The 17,704-nt window shown below is 33.7% G+C and overlaps 1 protein-coding gene across 3 annotated transcripts in view; it reads right to left on the reverse strand.

Moving 5' to 3' along the window:
* The window catches only part of TENT5A (terminal nucleotidyltransferase 5A), a 64,614-nt gene that overhangs the window by 25,912 nt on the left and 20,998 nt on the right, over positions 1-17,704 (reverse strand). For all 3 annotated transcript variants that reach the window (XR_012478617.1, XM_074237386.1, XM_074237387.1), the window contains exon 3: positions 1-17,704. This exon is cut by the window's left edge; it is cut by the window's right edge and continues 18,510 nt beyond it. The gene's annotated coding sequence lies outside the window, so the exon portion shown is untranslated.

The following is a 17,704-nucleotide window of genomic DNA, read 5'->3' on the forward strand; positions in this document are numbered from 1 at the left end:
TCTATTTCTACTTCCTACCCCTCTTTCTTCTCCATAACAATTTTCAGAGATAAAGAAAAGGAAAATAAACCAGATTTAAATGTCTGGCTTTGAGTCTTGACTTTTCATGGAGCAATGGAAAAAGCATTGAATTTAAGGGTTTAATGAACAAGGTGACTTGCTCTTCCATAAAATTGTAAGCTTCTTGAGGGCAGGGATTATATTTTGCCTCCATTAGTATCTCTAGCACTTAAAACTGTGCCTGGGATTTAGTAGGAGTCTAATAGATAATTAGTTGTAAGATTGATTGACCTATAATTGTAAAATTCAAATTAAATAAAATCTTTCAAAAAAAGATTGATTGACCTTAGATAAATCATCTCCTGGTTTTAAGTACTAGTTTTCTCATTTGCAAACTGCATTGAATTTAATGATCTCTGAAGTTATTTCTAGTGTTAAATATAACTGGCAATATCTAGGGATGTGCTCCACTTTCTTCTTTTGTAAAATGGAGATAATTAAACTTGCAATACCTATTTCTTTTTTTTTTTTAATTTTATTTTGAACTTAAAAAGCATTCCTTTTGTTTATTTATTTATACAATTATTTGTAAGACAATTTTCAACATTCATTTTAGTAAAGTTTTCTCTCTCCTTCCCTCCATCCTTGGATAACAAGAAATCTGAAATAGGTATGCATGATTTCCATATTGATCATGCTGTAAAGATTTAGAACAAAAAGTGAAAAACCCACAAGAAAAGCAAAAAAGTCAAAATTAAAGAGGTGAAAAGAATATGCTTTGATCTGCATTATGATTTTATAGTTCTTTTTCTACAAATGTATGGCATTTTTCCATCACAGGACTTGTAGAATTTTCTTTGATCACTGTATTGCTGAGAAGAGCTCAGTCATTTTATATGCTGCAACATTGCTATAGTTGTTAGTTGTTTCAAAGAGATTTTTAGTGAATTCTTTAGGATTCTCTAAAGATACCATCATATCATCTGCAAAGAGTGAGTTTTATTTCCTCTTTGACTAATCTAATTCCTTTATTTTTTTTCTTCTCTTATTTCTAAAGCTAACATTTCTAATACAACATTGAATAATAGCAGTGATAATAGGCATCTTTGTTTGCTTATGATCTTATTAGGAAGGCTTCTAGTTTATCTCCATTGCATATGATGTTTGTTGATAGTTTTAGATAAATGTTGTTTATAATTTTAAGGAAAAATCCATTTATTCCTATGCTCTCTAGTACTTGTATTTTATCAAGATTTTTTCAGTATCTATTGAGATAATCATGATTTGAGAGTTTTTTTATTATTAATACGTCAATTATGTTGATAGTTTTAATAATATTGAACAACACTGCATTCCTAGAATAAATCCCACATGATCATAGTTTAGTATCCTGATAATAATTTGCTGTAATCTCTTTGCTAATATTTTCTTTAAAATTTTTGTATCCATATTCATTAGGAAATTGGTCTGTAATGTTCTTTCTTGGTTTGGCTCTTCCTGGTTTAGATATCGATATCAGTACCATATTTCTGTCATAAAAGGAATATGGTAGAACTCCTTCATTGCTTATTTTTCCAAATAATTTATATAACATTGGAATTAATTGTTCTTTAAATAGTTGGTGTAATTCATTTGTGAATCCATCTGGCCCTGGAGATTTTTTCTTAGGGAAGTCAGTGATAGCTTGTTCAAGTTCTTTATTTTTGAAATGGAGTTATTTAATCATTTTTTTCTCTTCTGCTTATCTTGGCAATTTTTATTTTTGCAAATATTCTTCCATTTCATTTATACTGTCAGATTTGTTGGAATACTCTTCACCAAAATAGTTCTGAATTATTAATTTCACTTCATCTTCTTTGGTGGTGAATTCACCCTTTTCATTTTTGATACTAGCAATTTGGTTTTCTTTTTTTTTAATTAAATTAACCAAAGATTGATCTCTTTTGTTGGTTTTTTCATTAAACCAAATCTTATTTTTATTTCTTATTTCAATAGTTTTCTCATTTCAATTTTATTAATTTTTTCTTTGATTTTCAGGATTTCCAGTTTGGTCTTTAATTAGAGTTTTAATTTTTTTTCTAGTTTTTTAAGTTACATGTCCAATTCATTGATCTTCTCTTTCTCTAATTTTTTCATGTAAATAGAGATTAAATTTCCCCAAGGGCTGCCATGGTTGTATCCCCTAAGTTTTGGTATGTTGCCTCATTATTGTTATTCTTTTGGATGAAATATTGATTGTTTTGTGATTTGTCATTTGACCTACTCTTTCTTTCTTTTTTTTTTTTAGTTTTTTTGTAAGGCAAACAGGGTTAAGTGGCTTGCCCAAGGCCACACAGCTAGGTAATTAAGTGTCTGAGCCCGGATTTGAACCCAGGTACTCCTGACTCCAAGGCCGGTGCTTTATCCACTGTGCCACCTAGCCGCCCCTGACCTACTCTCTCTTTCTTTAGGATTATGTTATTTACTTACCAATTAATTTTTAGTCTTCTTTGCATGGCCCTTTGTTGTGTAATTTTTATTGCATATAACCTGAAAAATGCATTTAATATTTCTTCCTTTCTTTACTTGACTTTTAATGCCCTAATATGTGCTCTATTTTTGTGTAGGTGCCATGTGCCACTTAGAAAATGATATTATTTTCTATCTTTATTTTGTTTTTTCTAGAATTCTGTAATAGCTCACCTTAAATTATTTCTTGTTTATTTTGTGGTTAGATTTATCTAATTCTGAGAGAAGAATGTTGAGGTCCCCAATGAGTATAGTTTTACTCTCTATTTCTTCTTGTAACTCACTTAATTTCTTCTCTAAGAATTTGGTTGCTACATATTTAATATTTAATATTTAGAGGTATATACATATTTAGCATTGCTATTATTTCATTGTCTATTGTGCCTTTTAGAGAAATATAGATTTTTTTTCTTATCTCTTTCAATTAGGTGTATTTTTACTTTTACTTTGTTGGAGAAAAGATTGCTACTCCTGTTTTATTTACTTCAGCTAAAGCATTATATAATCTTAAATCTTTTACCTTTACTCTGTGGGTATCTCTCTGTTTCAAATATGTTTCTTGTAAACAAAATGATATATGATTCTAATTTTTAATCCATTCTGATATCTCTTTCCAAATTATGGGAGAGTTTATCACATTCACATTCACTGTAATAGTACTATTTCCCTCCAACCTATTTTTCCCCATGTATACTTTTTTCTTTACTTTCACTCTATCCCTCCTCATCAATATTTGGCTTTTGACCACCACCTCCTTTCTATAAGCTACTCATTCTCCTTTCTTTCCTCTCCTATTTCCCTGTAGGGGTGGCCATTGTGCCTGTTATAGCTTATTGGAGTAAAAGATAAGAGTTAGGTGGCTCGAGTGGACATCAAAGGAAAAAGCAGTCCTGAAAACTATTTGGCAGTCCTCACACCAGAGGAACTAGTCTTCCTTGAATATCTTTCAACCTGATTTGGATCATTATAAATTAAATCACTTATAGCTACCTGACAACTCTATTTGCCACAATTTCCTCATCTATAAAGAAAGTTGAAGAGGAAAGTGGCAAATCAATCCAGTTTGCCATGAAAACTTCAATTTGGGTTATAAAAATTCAGATACAACTGAAATGACTCAACAACAACAAAATTAAATCATAGCCTTAGGACCTCTACCTACAAGAGCTGTATTGATACCATGAATTGAGTGGGGAGTCATTCTCCTAATGGCAGAGCAGGATCTTGTCTAGATCAAAAGAGAATTTGACATTGGTACAACCAAGAATTCATCTGCCAAAAATTAAGTCAACTTATACAGTTGCATTTTAAAAATGGTAATTGTCAGAAAAAATTTATGAGTTTAGTTGAAAAGAGGAATTGATTTATCTGGGATATCCTCCTTGCCAACTTCAGCCTGATAGAATCCCTGCCTTTTATATAGCTCAGGTACTGCCTCTTGTAAAAGACTTTTCCTAAGCTCCCTAAATGATTTTCCTGTCTTTCTTAGGGAAATTACTCTGGATAACTTTGTATGTGCTTTGCATGTACTTTTCTCAGTACCTGTACCCTATGTTTAACATAGTGTCTGACACAAAATAAGCATGTAATAAATGCTAGTTGGTTGATTCAATGGTGATGAAGTGATGATGATATTTATATAATTCTAAGGTTTGCTAAGTAACTTTATGTAAATTTTACCTTTTATTCTAACTCAGAACCCAATAATATATAAGCTTCTTCAAGGAAGAGGGCATTTCCATTTTTGTCTTTGCACTCCCAGGGTTTACCATAGTGCCTGATACATAGCAGTTACTTATTAATTAGATAACATATAATGGAATTTCCAAGTAATGAAATTAGCATTAGATTTAAGGTCCAAAGACCAGGGCTAAAATTCCATCTACCTAATTTCTTTGAATAAACTGTTGAACTTTTGCATCTTCCTCATCTATAAAAAGAGAAATATAAATCTTCATACTTTCATTTATAACTGCCCTTTTCAATGTTATTAGGTATATGCAAATGCTAATTTTATTTGGTATTTAAGTTCAAAATTAAAATAAAGTTCAATAAGCAAATAAACAAAAACAAAATTAAATGATTGGACTAGTAGATCTTTGAACTTCCAGCTTTAAATTCTATAAGGAATGAAGAAGTCTGCATTTCTTCACTGGAAATATCAAAGGCTGTGACTAACTGTCATAGAGACCTGCTTATACTTAGTCTACCAGCCAACATTGTAAATGAGCCTTAAAAAAAAGTTAACATACTCTCTTTATTAGCATGTTCTCAAACAGTAGTTTTATGAGCAGAGTATATAGCAATCATCCAATTATTCTCCATGACACAGGGTTGTCAAGTTTTGGATAAGTCACATGAAAAGACAAGTGAGCCAAAAAGCTACTTTGGGGGGAGAAGGAAGAATGCAAATGTTCTTAAAAATTATATGAATGATGCTACACACCCTAAATTCTCCAGTGCCTCTAAATTTTATACTAGTTCACTTTAACTGCTCTTTCCTAGTTCTTCCATGTAATGGGTACCATAGCACCAGAGCTCATAGGAAAGAGGGATTCCATTAATAAGCTCTAACTTTGCAAATTGCACCAAATGACCTTAAGCAAGTCACTTTTACTTTACTTGATTTTATTTTTCTCCTAAGTAAATAGGTAGATTAGATGATTTCTTTAGTCCCTTGCAGCTTGAAGTTTCTGATCATGTACTTGAAAAAAGTTTTCTGACTTCAGATTTCAATGGTCTTCCCTTCTGTCTTTTCTCTATCAATCACCTCCATACCTATTGTCTCTTTTATTGTCTTTATTCTCCAATAGAGTTGCTGGTGAAGAAGTGGGTATTCCCTCCAAAGATGTATATAGCAACCCATCTATTCATGTCATTTCACCTCATAAATTTGTCACAGGTGACTCACTCAATATTCTGCCATTACCAGAACAATAATTAACTTAAATTGAATAAACATTGATAACATACCAACTATGAACCCCCCAATTCCCACAAATCTATTATCCATAGGAACAATCTATACAGATATGGGTTCACTTTCTCCAACAACACCACCAACAAATGTTAACCAATTTCCAGTGAGGGGCAAGGAAAGAAACCTAACTAAATCAACAAAGTTACCTAAGGGAGAGATAAGAATTGGCTTGGTCCAGGATGGATAAACCGCTATCTGTACCTGAACCAATACAATCACTACCTCCCCTCAGATACCACCTGAGAGAACCTTAGTAACCAAAACTCCCAAGAATAGTCTCACCCTCCAGTCCTGTACTGTCTCCACCTAGTTCTCTATGATTTCCTAAGCAGTCAAAGCTACTGAAGACCCTTAAAAGAGAGTTCTCATTACAGTCCTCAATACTATTGAAGATTTGACATCACAGATAGATATGGTTTTATTCATGGAAATCACACTTAACGATGATGGAATGCCATCCTCTCTGCCTTTATATCATAATCTCTATGGGGCCTTTCCAGCTGACTTGTAGATGAAACCTCTTATATGTGACAATAGCAAGAACTATCTGACTTTATTCTAGGTATTTACAGAACTTAGTTCTATGTTTTGTACAGTGAAAGTAGCAATAAATGTTTTCATTTTCTTCATTCATACTATGTACAAAACATATCAATAAACTATTGTTGTTGTTTGTCCTTCATTCTTGAAGAGAACCAATGACATCAGGAGGACAATATTTTGGCTCTCAAGTGAATTGGATTTAATTACTAATCATACAAAAGACAAAAATTAAATAATGTTTGCGCATTTAATGTGATGCAGAAAATGTAATTAAGAATGTTATTAGAAAAGTGAAGGGGAAGAGAGTAGGAGATCAAGCACTATCTTAATTTGATTAGTTTTGTCATTAATTTTCTCCCTTTAAACATCTACTTACCTTGGCACATTGAAGACAGAGACCAAGTTGCTTTTTATTTTGTATTCCTGACAAGGGAATAGTATACCAGGTGGTGCCTTCATATATTAAGAGATAAAGAACTGTTTCATTTAATTCATCTTCCCAACTGCATATCTTCCCTTTAAGGAAGTGACTTGTGAAGGTTAGTAACTTCAATTACATGACACCTACCTAGCATACTTAGGTATTCTTATTGGCTTAGATATCTGATAGTAAGATAAATTAGGTGTGAATTTTTTTGCATCGAAAGTGAGAGGAGGGGCAGCTAGGTGGCGTAGTGGACGAAGTACCGGCCTTGGAGTCAGGAGTACCTGGGTTCAAATCCGGTCTCAGACACTTAATAATTACCTAGCTGTGTGGCCTTGGCCAAGCCACTTAACCCTATTTGCCTTGCAAAAACCTAAAAAAAAAGTGAGAGGAAATTCATACAAGAATGAGAAATTTCAGACCCACTGATCCACTTCTGATTCCTTAACTAGAAGATGAGCAGAATGATTAATATTCTCATATTTACATGAGAAGAGAAATTACATGAAAAAGACTTGAGGTGGTAATAGTAATAACAACCACAGCTAACATTTATATAAAGCATTATGATTTTGCTAAACTCTTGACTTTCTGGTATTCTTTACAAAATTGTAGAACAGATGTCTATATTAACAGCAGGAGTTTCCTTAAGGAAATCACAGGTTCAATTTTAAAATCTAATAAAATTTATTTTTCTTCTATTGTCATTATGTCTATATATAATATGTCTATTATGTCCTTGATCTTCTGTAACATTTGAAACTTTTGACCCAAAGTCTCCTGCTTGGTAACAAATCCTCCTTGTTTTTGATTATTTCTAGTACATTTTTTTGATTATTTGATTTGATTTGATTATTTCTATTACATTTTTTGACCCTTCCATTGTTTCCCCTGCTGTCATGTCATTTTTCCCCTTCAAAGGAATATCCCAAGTTGTCTATCTATGGCCCTCTACATTCCCTTGGTGATGTCATATTCTACCACTGTTTCAATTATTACCTCTGTCCATATGATTTCTAAATCTATATTTCTACTCCCTGAACTTCCCAACTGAAAGGGATCTATTATTCTTGAATTTCTTAAAGGATTTACTCCCAAATGTTTCCTTTGTATTTATTACATCTTCCCTAAACTCTCCCCTTTCCTACTTCTGCTTTCTCCACCTTTTAGACCCATAGATTTTCTACCTATTAGATTGTAAGCTTCCTAAGAAAAGTGTTATACCTATCTTTTATATCTCCAACACTACTATTTAATGGATGCTTATTGAAAAATTTGTGAAAAAATGAATAAATCATAATACACTTTGGTGAAGGAGGGGGAGGAGAAAGAAGAGAAAGAAAAGGACAGGGAGAAATAAGAAGAGGTAGAAGAGGAAAATGAAAGGAATAAGAAAAGGAGTATATCTTATGATTTTTCACTTTCTTATTGATTATACCACTTTGTTCCTTCACCAAAAAAAAAAACTCTTAGAAGAAATCAGAATAGGTATAATTACTCCCATTTTGTTTCAAATGATCATATTAGCAAAGTATAGTGAAAGTTTCTAATAATACCCAGGATCAATGGGAAGCATAGTCATAAAGAACATAAATCAGAGGTGCAACCTCTGTATGATTTCAGATGAAGTTGGAGGACTTCTGAACTTCTTAGCATTCAATTCTGAAGAGACAAGAAAGGCAGGATGTCAAGCATGACTAGGTTTAGGAAACAGGATAAAAACAATGAATGAGTTCGATAAATCAAAGAGTCAAAAGATACAACTATTCACAGGAAAATTAATTTACAAGAAAATGTTTCTTTTAAAGTTTGTTTTTCTTATTTATTAAATACTAAACTTTTAGTGTTTGTCAATATCTATCCAAATCTGTTTTAATATTTTTTAAGATTCCACAGCAGATGGTAGAAAACAAGTGGAACTTATAATCTAAAGTCTAAAAAAAGAGATATAATGACTTTAATACCTTCTACCCAAAGTCTATTTGTAATAATATAGATATTCTTTGTTTTGTTTTTTTTTTTGTTTTGGTTTTTTTTTAGATTTTTGCAAGGCAAATGGGGTTAAATGGCTTGCCCAAGGCCACACAGCTAGGTAATTATTAAGTGTCTGAGACCGGATTTGAATCCAGGTACTCCTGACTCCAAGGCGGGTACTTCATCCACTACACCACCTAGCCTCCCCATAATATGGATATTCTTAAATTTAACAAGAGCAAAGAGAAGTTCCCAAAATGTATGAATGTTGAAAGACAAAGGTATGTTCAACACCAGGTGCAAGAGAATGAAGAAGTTCCCACATCATGACAAGTGAGTAAAAAGAATACTTAAAAGCTGAATATGGGTGTCTCAAAAGTCTTGGGGCAATGTTTTAAATTAATTTAAATTAATTTATTGTTTCTCATTGTTTTTAATTTTTTTAAGGCAATGGGATTAAGTGACTTGCCCAAGGCCACACAGCTAGATAATGATTAAGTGTCTGAGGCTGTATTTGAACTCAGGTCCTCCAGACTTCAGGGCCAGTGCTCTATCCACTGAACCACCTAGCTGACCCAATTAAATTAATTTATATTAATAATGCACTTATTCATGTAGGGATACACACAATACAAATACACATGCATATATAATGTATGTGCATATACATAGGTTTCTCTGTATATATATATATGTATATACATACCCATTATATTCTTGCTCATTAAGACTTTTTAACATTCCACTTTAATGTGAACATACATATTCACATACATATACATATATACTCATATATCTACATGTATGCAGATTAGATACATGTACATAGACATTTAAACATATCTAATTATAGATGTAGGTGTGTATGTATATGAATATGTTTGTGTTTGCACTTCCTGTTCATTAGGACTTTTAGGACACCTCATTGATTTGTTGTTTGCTGTCATCATTTTTCAGTTGTCTGACAGGTTGTGGCCTCATTTGGGGTTTCTTGGCAAAGATACTAGAGTAGTCTTCTATTTCCTTCTCCAGTCCATTTTACAGATGAGGGAATGGAGGCCCAGAGACATGAGATGATTTGACTGAGGTCAGGAAGGTAATAATTTACAGAGCTAGCACCAGAAACCTCTTTCCGCTGACTCCAAATCTAATTCTTGGCCCATAGCTCACATAGCCTCAGAGTCTAACAGAGTACAGAACTAAGCAATCATCAACAAAACAACTTTTCCTGAGTGTATTGCTTACCTAAACAGCTGATAATTGATTGAGTAGATATAAATAAAAGTATGAAAAAATCAGCAAGCCAAATATATTTCTAACATTTATATTTATACCACCTTCCAATAGTCCATTACTGCATTCCCTCTTCTAGAATTCAAAAGGTCAGTTGAATAAGTCCAAGAGGTAAGGGGGAAGGAAACTTGGTGTACTTCTCCTATTAGGCAATTCTACTGAATCATTCTCCTCCCCTAATCAAATAAGCTGCATTGGCAACTCTATTGAGTTATATGAATACACTGAACCAGTTTTTGTGTTCTGATTCTGCCCATGCTTTCATGGGTCATTTCACTCTAACACACCTCGTGTTTTTTCTTTTAAAAAAATTGCAATTCCCCCATGTATTGCCTTAATAACTAGTTTTAAGGAAAGGAAATTGCTTTGTACATATTAATGCTGAATGATGAAGTCTCTCACATCAAGTTAAAAAATTTCAATATGTCATTCTCAGTTGTCCATTATTTGATGTCCTTCCTGAATGTTTTAGAGCATATTAAATATCACTGGATACACCAACAGCAATCCCTGGTTCTTACAGCTTTATCATTTTTAATAGTGGTTGTAATTTCCTTTAAAAAGGAAATACCAAGTTATTGGAGATGTTGTCACTCTCCCACCATGATCAACAGTATGTACTTTGTTTAAAATGGAAACATCAAATCAAATAAGGAAACTTTAGTTTTAATTGGTGACTCAGGAAAAAAAAAAGAGAACTGATTTGCTAATCTTGTATAAACACTAACTTCAATTTTAGTCATTTTGATAAATGGTCTGACAATTATTTTACCTGCAAATGATTTATTTCATTTGATTTTTCAGGTGCATCTTCCTGTACTTTGAGGTACTATAGGTTATTAATTTTATAAAATGTTTATTGCCAAATAATAAAGATGGTGTTTACAAAGAAAAACTAATAAAAGTAGCAATGCATATAAGTGAAATCAATTTTCATGACTCAGAGGATCATAAATTTTGAGCAGGAAAAGAATTTTGAGGTTACCTAGCCCAGAGGTATCAAACACACATGGCCTGCAAACAGCAAGGCAACTCCCCAGAATGTCACAGAAACCAGTTTAAAATATAATTGGAAAGCATTTCACAAAATAAATAAAATACAATACATACACTTTTTAATAAGATGGGTTTTTTGAGTCAGTATGGAGCCACATGGACTTTTATGTACAGTTTAGTGGCACCACTAATCCATCTAATACCACTAACTCATTACCCATAATAATACTGATTTTGCTCTGACAGCACTGATTTAACACATTCCTTTCATATTTTAGATATGGACACTGAAGTCCTTTGAAGTTAAATGACTTTCTATTCTTGAATGGTCAAGAACAAAGCTGGTGTTTAAACAAAATCAGCTTCTACCACTGTTAACATGGGAGCCTGGGGCATATGCTATAATTTATGTTTCAAGATGTATCTATACAAATACTTACACATTTTCCTTCTCTTTCTGTAATCAATCAATAAGCATTAAATAAGGACCTAGCATATTCCAGGCAGTGTGAATGAATGATAAACATATTAATTACTTACCATATTTCAAAATCTATGCACTTAGCATAGGAAATACAAACACAAAGGCTGAGACATGCCTGTGCTCAAGAAGTTTACATTCTAATGGGAGGGGGAACCATGAATAAAGTGGAATGGTAGTCAAAGAGGTTCATTTTGATTTGGAAAGTTGCAAGAATGGTGACTGAAGCTATTGATGACTGTGTAGATTGACACATGCTTTCCAGTAAGCAAGGGCAGTATGTATGTGAAGATGGTTTCAGAAATGAAAAGGACTGAAAAGAGTATAGAGGGATGGTAGAAACCAGGAGGTAGCAAGACAACCCAGAGTGTAACAAGAAGCATGATTGTGGAAACTCTGGTACAATAAACTGGATGAGCCACTAACCAATTAGATTCAGAGAGTCTCGAGCTGAAATTAATTTCTCCTGGCATGGTCTCTGATCTGAGGGTTCAATGGCAGGGCTGTTAGTAGGAAGATGACTGGAATGTAAGATAAAGCATGATGATGTATTGATGGTGGAGTGGTGTATGGATCCAATCATTCAGAGAACAATAGGAAACTATTCCCAAAGAACAATAAATGTTCATTCCCTTGAACCAGCAATTCCGATTCTAGGCCTAAATACAAAAGGAGTCATAAAAAAATGGGGAAAAGTCCCAAATGTTCCAATATATTAATAGCAACTCTTTTTTTAGTGGCAAAGAATTGGAAAGTAAGAGGATATCCATCAATTGGGGAATGGCTAAACAAGTTATGGTACATGAATACAATGGGATTTTATTGTTCTATATGAAACCATAAGTGGTCGAACTCTAGAGAAGCATGGAATGACTTACAGGATCGGAGGCTGAGCAAAGGGAGTAGAACCAAGAGAATATCCACATTAACAATAACATTGTGAGATGATAAACCTTGTTAGAAGTTGCTTCTCTCAGCAGTTCAGAGAGCTAGGACTGTCCTCATCCAGAGGAAAAAACAAAAACCAAAAGCAATGCTTCAGAATCAGATTAACACTGTATAAAAATTATCTCATGTATTTATTTCCCTTAATACTAATTCCTCATACCAAAAATGACTAATCTGTAGACACGCTTATCAAAAATATGTACGAACAATGCTAACCTGACTGCTTGCCACTGAGGGGAGTGGGATGGGAAGGGAGGGTGGAAGGAAATTTTGCAACTTAAAAATACACATATACATATGGATGAATGTTAAAAAAAAATAGATTAACTCAAAATAAAAAGATAAAGCAGACTGCTGATGTCTCTATATAGTGAGTCACATTAAGTATTACCAAAGATACAAAAACAAAACTGAGACAATCATTGCCCCCAAGGCACTTCTGTTCTGTATTTAATCTATTTTGGTATTTAATAAGGTACATGTACTTCTTTTTTACTATCCACTTGATTATTCAACATGAGATTTATTTTTTTCTCCACTTACCTACCTTCTGCCACCCCATAATGATATAGCAGGTTTTGACAAGTCCCCTGTGACTTTATAAGAGGACTATTTAAGACAAGAAGAAGATCAGCATGTATTGTACTTATATAGATCCTGGACTGTGGGAGCAACTAGATGGTACAGAGGAAAGAATGCTGAACATAGAATCAGGAAGACTCAGTTCAAATCTAGTCTCAGACACTTACTAGCTATGTGATCCCAGTGGACTGGTGGATGAATCACCCTGTTTGCTTCAGTTCCTAAGGAAAAGTAAATAGCAAACAACTCCAGTATCTTTGCCAAGAAAACTCTCAAATCCAGGCATGGGATGTTAGTCAGGACTGAATAACATTTTCTTTACTGCACTATAATGAATAAATTCATAAAACTATATTGAACAAAGAATTAAGTCTATATCCTCTATTTTGAAGTAAATTACATAAAAGGCAAGGGGTGTGGAGAGAGCATACAGTATTGTGTATAGATGTGAGTAATCTTTATTCAAAATAATGTAAAGGATGTCATCAAAAAAGTATGACCCAGAACAACAACAACAACAAAAAAAACCAAAACAAAACAGGTAGGCTGGTCATGAATTGAGAGGGTAGGAGAACCAATGAACCAATGAATTACTGTTCAGTTGAATCCAGCAAATGGCCTCAACTGCATTGGACATACTGTACTCTGCTTTTGCCAGATTTTGAGGAAGAAATGAAAGAGTTGTGTGAGAAGAAAAGGTCCAGGTGGGGGTGGGTTGCAGTCTTCAATAAGGAAGAAAGTATTCGAATTAATAAGATTTTAAACCCATTAGACTATTAGAATACCATTTTCTATAATATAATAGAAAAGAGAAGGGAAAGAAACAAATGTTTAAATGCCCACTGGAAGCTATTCTATGAGCTTTATAAATATTATCTCATTTGATCCTTGCAAAAATCCTATGAGATAGGTGCTATTATTACCTCCCCATTTTGCAACTGAGGAAATTGAGGTAGGCAGAGGTTAAGTGGCTTACCCAGAGTCCCAGAGTTAGTAAATTTCTTAGTTTGAATTTGAACTCAGGTCTTCTTGACTTTAGATCCAGCGCTTTATCCAATGTATCACCTAGCTGCCTTGCATCCTCCAAATGATAGGAACATGTTAGAAATTTTTAATTGATATTAAAATATTGTTAATGTGTAATTATTAACCATAACTTTTGAAAATTTGAAACATGAAAAATAATAGAGGATCTCTTTTCTTCTCTCCTATTTTACTCTCTATGTCTCTCACACTCTCTCCTTTCTATTTTCTAATATAGTTACCTCATCAATTTTCCTGAGCTCTAGTCTTTTCTGAGCTCTTAGCACATTACCAATTTCCAGTTAGATTGTTTGAACAAGAGACCCTAAAAGTTTTACAAAACAATGTATTACCTTTCCTCAGTTTGTGATGATAATATATAGGTCCCTACTATATAGGCTAACCTAGCATTTTATTAAAAGATAAATCATCCCTGAAGCTTGATCAGTCTTGAAGACTAAGGCTTCAGTTGTTAATTCATTTTTCTAGTTGCACAAAGCATTAAAAAAGTAGCCTCTTAAGGAGTCCCTTGCTGCTTCATGACTTAACAAATTTTTCACTGCTTCATGACCCAAAACACCCTCCTAATCAGCTATGCTTCCATATGAATGAGGAGACTTAAGGCTAACTGAGTGTTATATCTTTGCTGAGTATTCTTTCCAAACGATGGTAAACATGCTCTGATAATTATTTCATGATGTGCAACTGTCACAGTTTGTTCCAATCCCAAGCCCAAACCATCAAATGCATTTGAATATTTGTTCTTCTTCCAAATGTCTACTTCTGTCAAGGGCATCATCATTCTAGTGACCCAAGTTCACAATCTTGATATCACCTTCTCCTTACTCTCTCTCTCTCTCTCACTCTACATGTTCAATCTGCTACTAAATTTAGTGTTTTCTGCTTCCCAGACATCTTTCCTACCAACCTAATTCAGCTTCTCATCTCCTTTCCACTGCTGATTGGTTTCAACATTCCAAGTCACTCTAGCCTATATCATTCTAACCTTCACACAACTGCCAAAGTTATTTTCCTAAGCACAAGTCTGAATTGTCCCCTCTTCATTCATGCCTCACATACCCATGCATTCAATAAACTCTAGGGACTCCAAATTGCCTCAAAGATCTAATAGAATTTTCTCTATTTTACATTTAAAACATTTCCCACTATTGTCCCACATACATTTCAAAACTTTTTTGCCTCTTACTCTAAATCACCTAATCTGCAAGACAAAGTTCTCCCATTGTAGCGAAGGCCATCTCTAGTCCTCCTGATCTGTATCATCCCACTAGACACCATGCCTCTGGAGAAGAAAGTGAGGCTGGTGACTTTGCATAGCCCTGACTCACTTAAATCCAACTCACTTGCAAGTCATGATAACACCTTTCTGATATCATGGTCCCCTTTGAGAATGAAAGTTAAACAATAACAACATCAATATGGCACAGTGAAAATGTCTTTATCATTGCTTCTTATAGAGACCCCAATTCCCACCCCTATCATATTATGGATGAAAATTTTAGAGTGGATAGGGACTCAAAGTCCTTCTAGTCCAACCCTTGCATTTTATAAATAAGACAACTAAGACTCCATGAAATTAAGTGACTTGTATATGGTAGAATAAGGATTCAAACCCCACCTGACTTTTAATAAAATATTCTTTTCCCTATATATACCAACCACTCACTGTTGTCATTTCACAATCATCTAAAAATAGCCCATAGCTTTGGTCTGATGGACATCCATCAGAGCGAGCAACTAGACAATCATCTGGAGGTCTGGTGAGCAGTTGCTTAAATCTCTACCAACTTCAGAAGTTAATTCTCTCCAACCTTCTAGAGGAGACTGAGCCTGAAAGTAATCATCATCCATAAATGTATAATGATGGTGTCCCATCTCCCATGCCCATACCCTTGTATTTACTGTCTATGCCTAGAATGCATTTTCTTCAACTTAATCTTCTTAAAATCCTCTGCTTCCTCCAAAACACAGTTCAAGTAGCATTTTTTCTATTTAAATTCCTTCTTGAGTTCTATCTATTCCAAAATGACTGGTAACTTATTGTATCAACTATAGATGTATATATAATAATATCAGTTCCTTCAGAGAAAGAATTGTTTCATTAGCACAATGACAGGCACATAGAAAAGGAAGTCTATTATTTCACAGTTATAGGGAAATTCCAATGTGGAAAATCCATCCACCAAAGCAGATCACCTTCCATATGTAATAATTCCCTGGGACACTGAGAAGTTAAATGATTTGCTCAAGATCACAGAACCTGCATGTGTATGAAGTAGGACTTAAACCAAGGTTTTCCTGACTCTGAGGCTAATTCTTTAGATACTATTAGTAGGGGTCTTATAAATGCTTATCTGTTGAAAAAAAACAGGAAAAATGTATTAAGATTAACAGGCAGTTCCCCCAATATAACAATTCCCCCATTTTAAATTTTAGATCTGTGTTGGGCAAATTGTTATTGCAAAGGGTCCAAAGCATACAAACACTAACAGGTCTTCTGTGGCCTGAATGATGACACCCATAACTATATGTGTGAGTAAGTATGTCCTTCATCCTCAAAGAGGATCAAACTTCAGGGAGTTGATGCCATGACTACAACTGAATTGGATTTAAGTGAAGGAGGAGTGTGCAAAGTCATCAGTCTCACTTTATCCTATGAAACTATACATGGATCAGGATGACTGGTGATGGCCCAGGACATAATGAGAGACTTTGTCCTTTTTAAGGCAGAATCTTTAACAGTTCTCAGTTTGACTGAGGCAAGGCCCATTGGGTGATTAAGGCTAGGTAAGAAAAAAAAGGAAGGAGAGGTGAGCCTCTTAAACCTAGTCCAAAAAAAAAAATCAATATGGGAGGGGAAGATCTAAGGGTTTGTTGACAAAACCGAAACAATTACAATTTACATATAACTTAATCAGGACCCAAACAAAACTATTGGTGGCCAATTGATGATAACCAGAATGATTTGGGGCTTGTAAACCCAGAGATACCTTACCATATTCAAAAGTATAAAAATTTACATTCTTTTGGATAGAGTACCACCCTTCCTATAAGGGGTGGGGAGGTTTGTGTGTGTGTGTGTGTGAGCACACATATATTTTTAATTAAATTTTATTTTTAATCAACAAAAATCTTCTGTCTCTCTCTTCCTCCCTCCACCTCCCAATAGAAAATGAAAAAAAAAACTCCTATTATAGATAGCTGTAATCAAACAAAGCAAATTTTTGCATTGGCTATGTCCAAATGAAAGATGATACCTAGAGTTAAAGATAGATAGATAGATACATAGATACATAGATAGATAGATACATAGATACATAGATATAGATAGATAGATAGATAAATTATATGAACATTTTCAAGTGCATATATATATATATATGTTGCTATGATTATTAAAGTACAAATTCTTTTTAAAACATAACTGAATTCACACCAATTTTTGTCATCAGATTCTCTAATATTATGTATAAGCATGTGACATTTTTAACATCAGAAAAGTATCTTTCCATACAAAATGGTTGAGAGTCTGTTTTAGTGAATTTAAAATTATTTGACTTATTAAACTATAATTTATATGAATTTACTACTCCAAACAACCTTTCCTAAGTTTGCAGCCATGAGGTCATTCTGAATCCTTCACATCTCCAAATTGCTTTTGGAATACTGACCATGGATCCTTAAGGCTTTTTTTCCTTTAAGATAATGTTATTTATTCTTTTGCTTTTTGAAGCTTGAAATAAGAGGACTGGAGAAGTTTCTTTAGTTCATTGGTTTTGATCTGTTTTTACCTTGGAAGACTCCTGAAAAATACTTATCTCCCCCTTTTTAAAGGCATCTGGGACTGTTTTGAGTTATTTATGCTAGGAATGAATCCAAACAACTAAAGGGATATTTTGCTATCTCTGGTCTCACAAGTTATCCTCAAAGA

Source organism: Macrotis lagotis, chromosome 5 (genome assembly GCF_037893015.1).
Source record: "Macrotis lagotis isolate mMagLag1 chromosome 5, bilby.v1.9.chrom.fasta, whole genome shotgun sequence".
In the NCBI taxonomy this organism is placed as follows: Eukaryota; Metazoa; Chordata; class Mammalia; order Peramelemorphia; family Peramelidae; genus Macrotis; species Macrotis lagotis.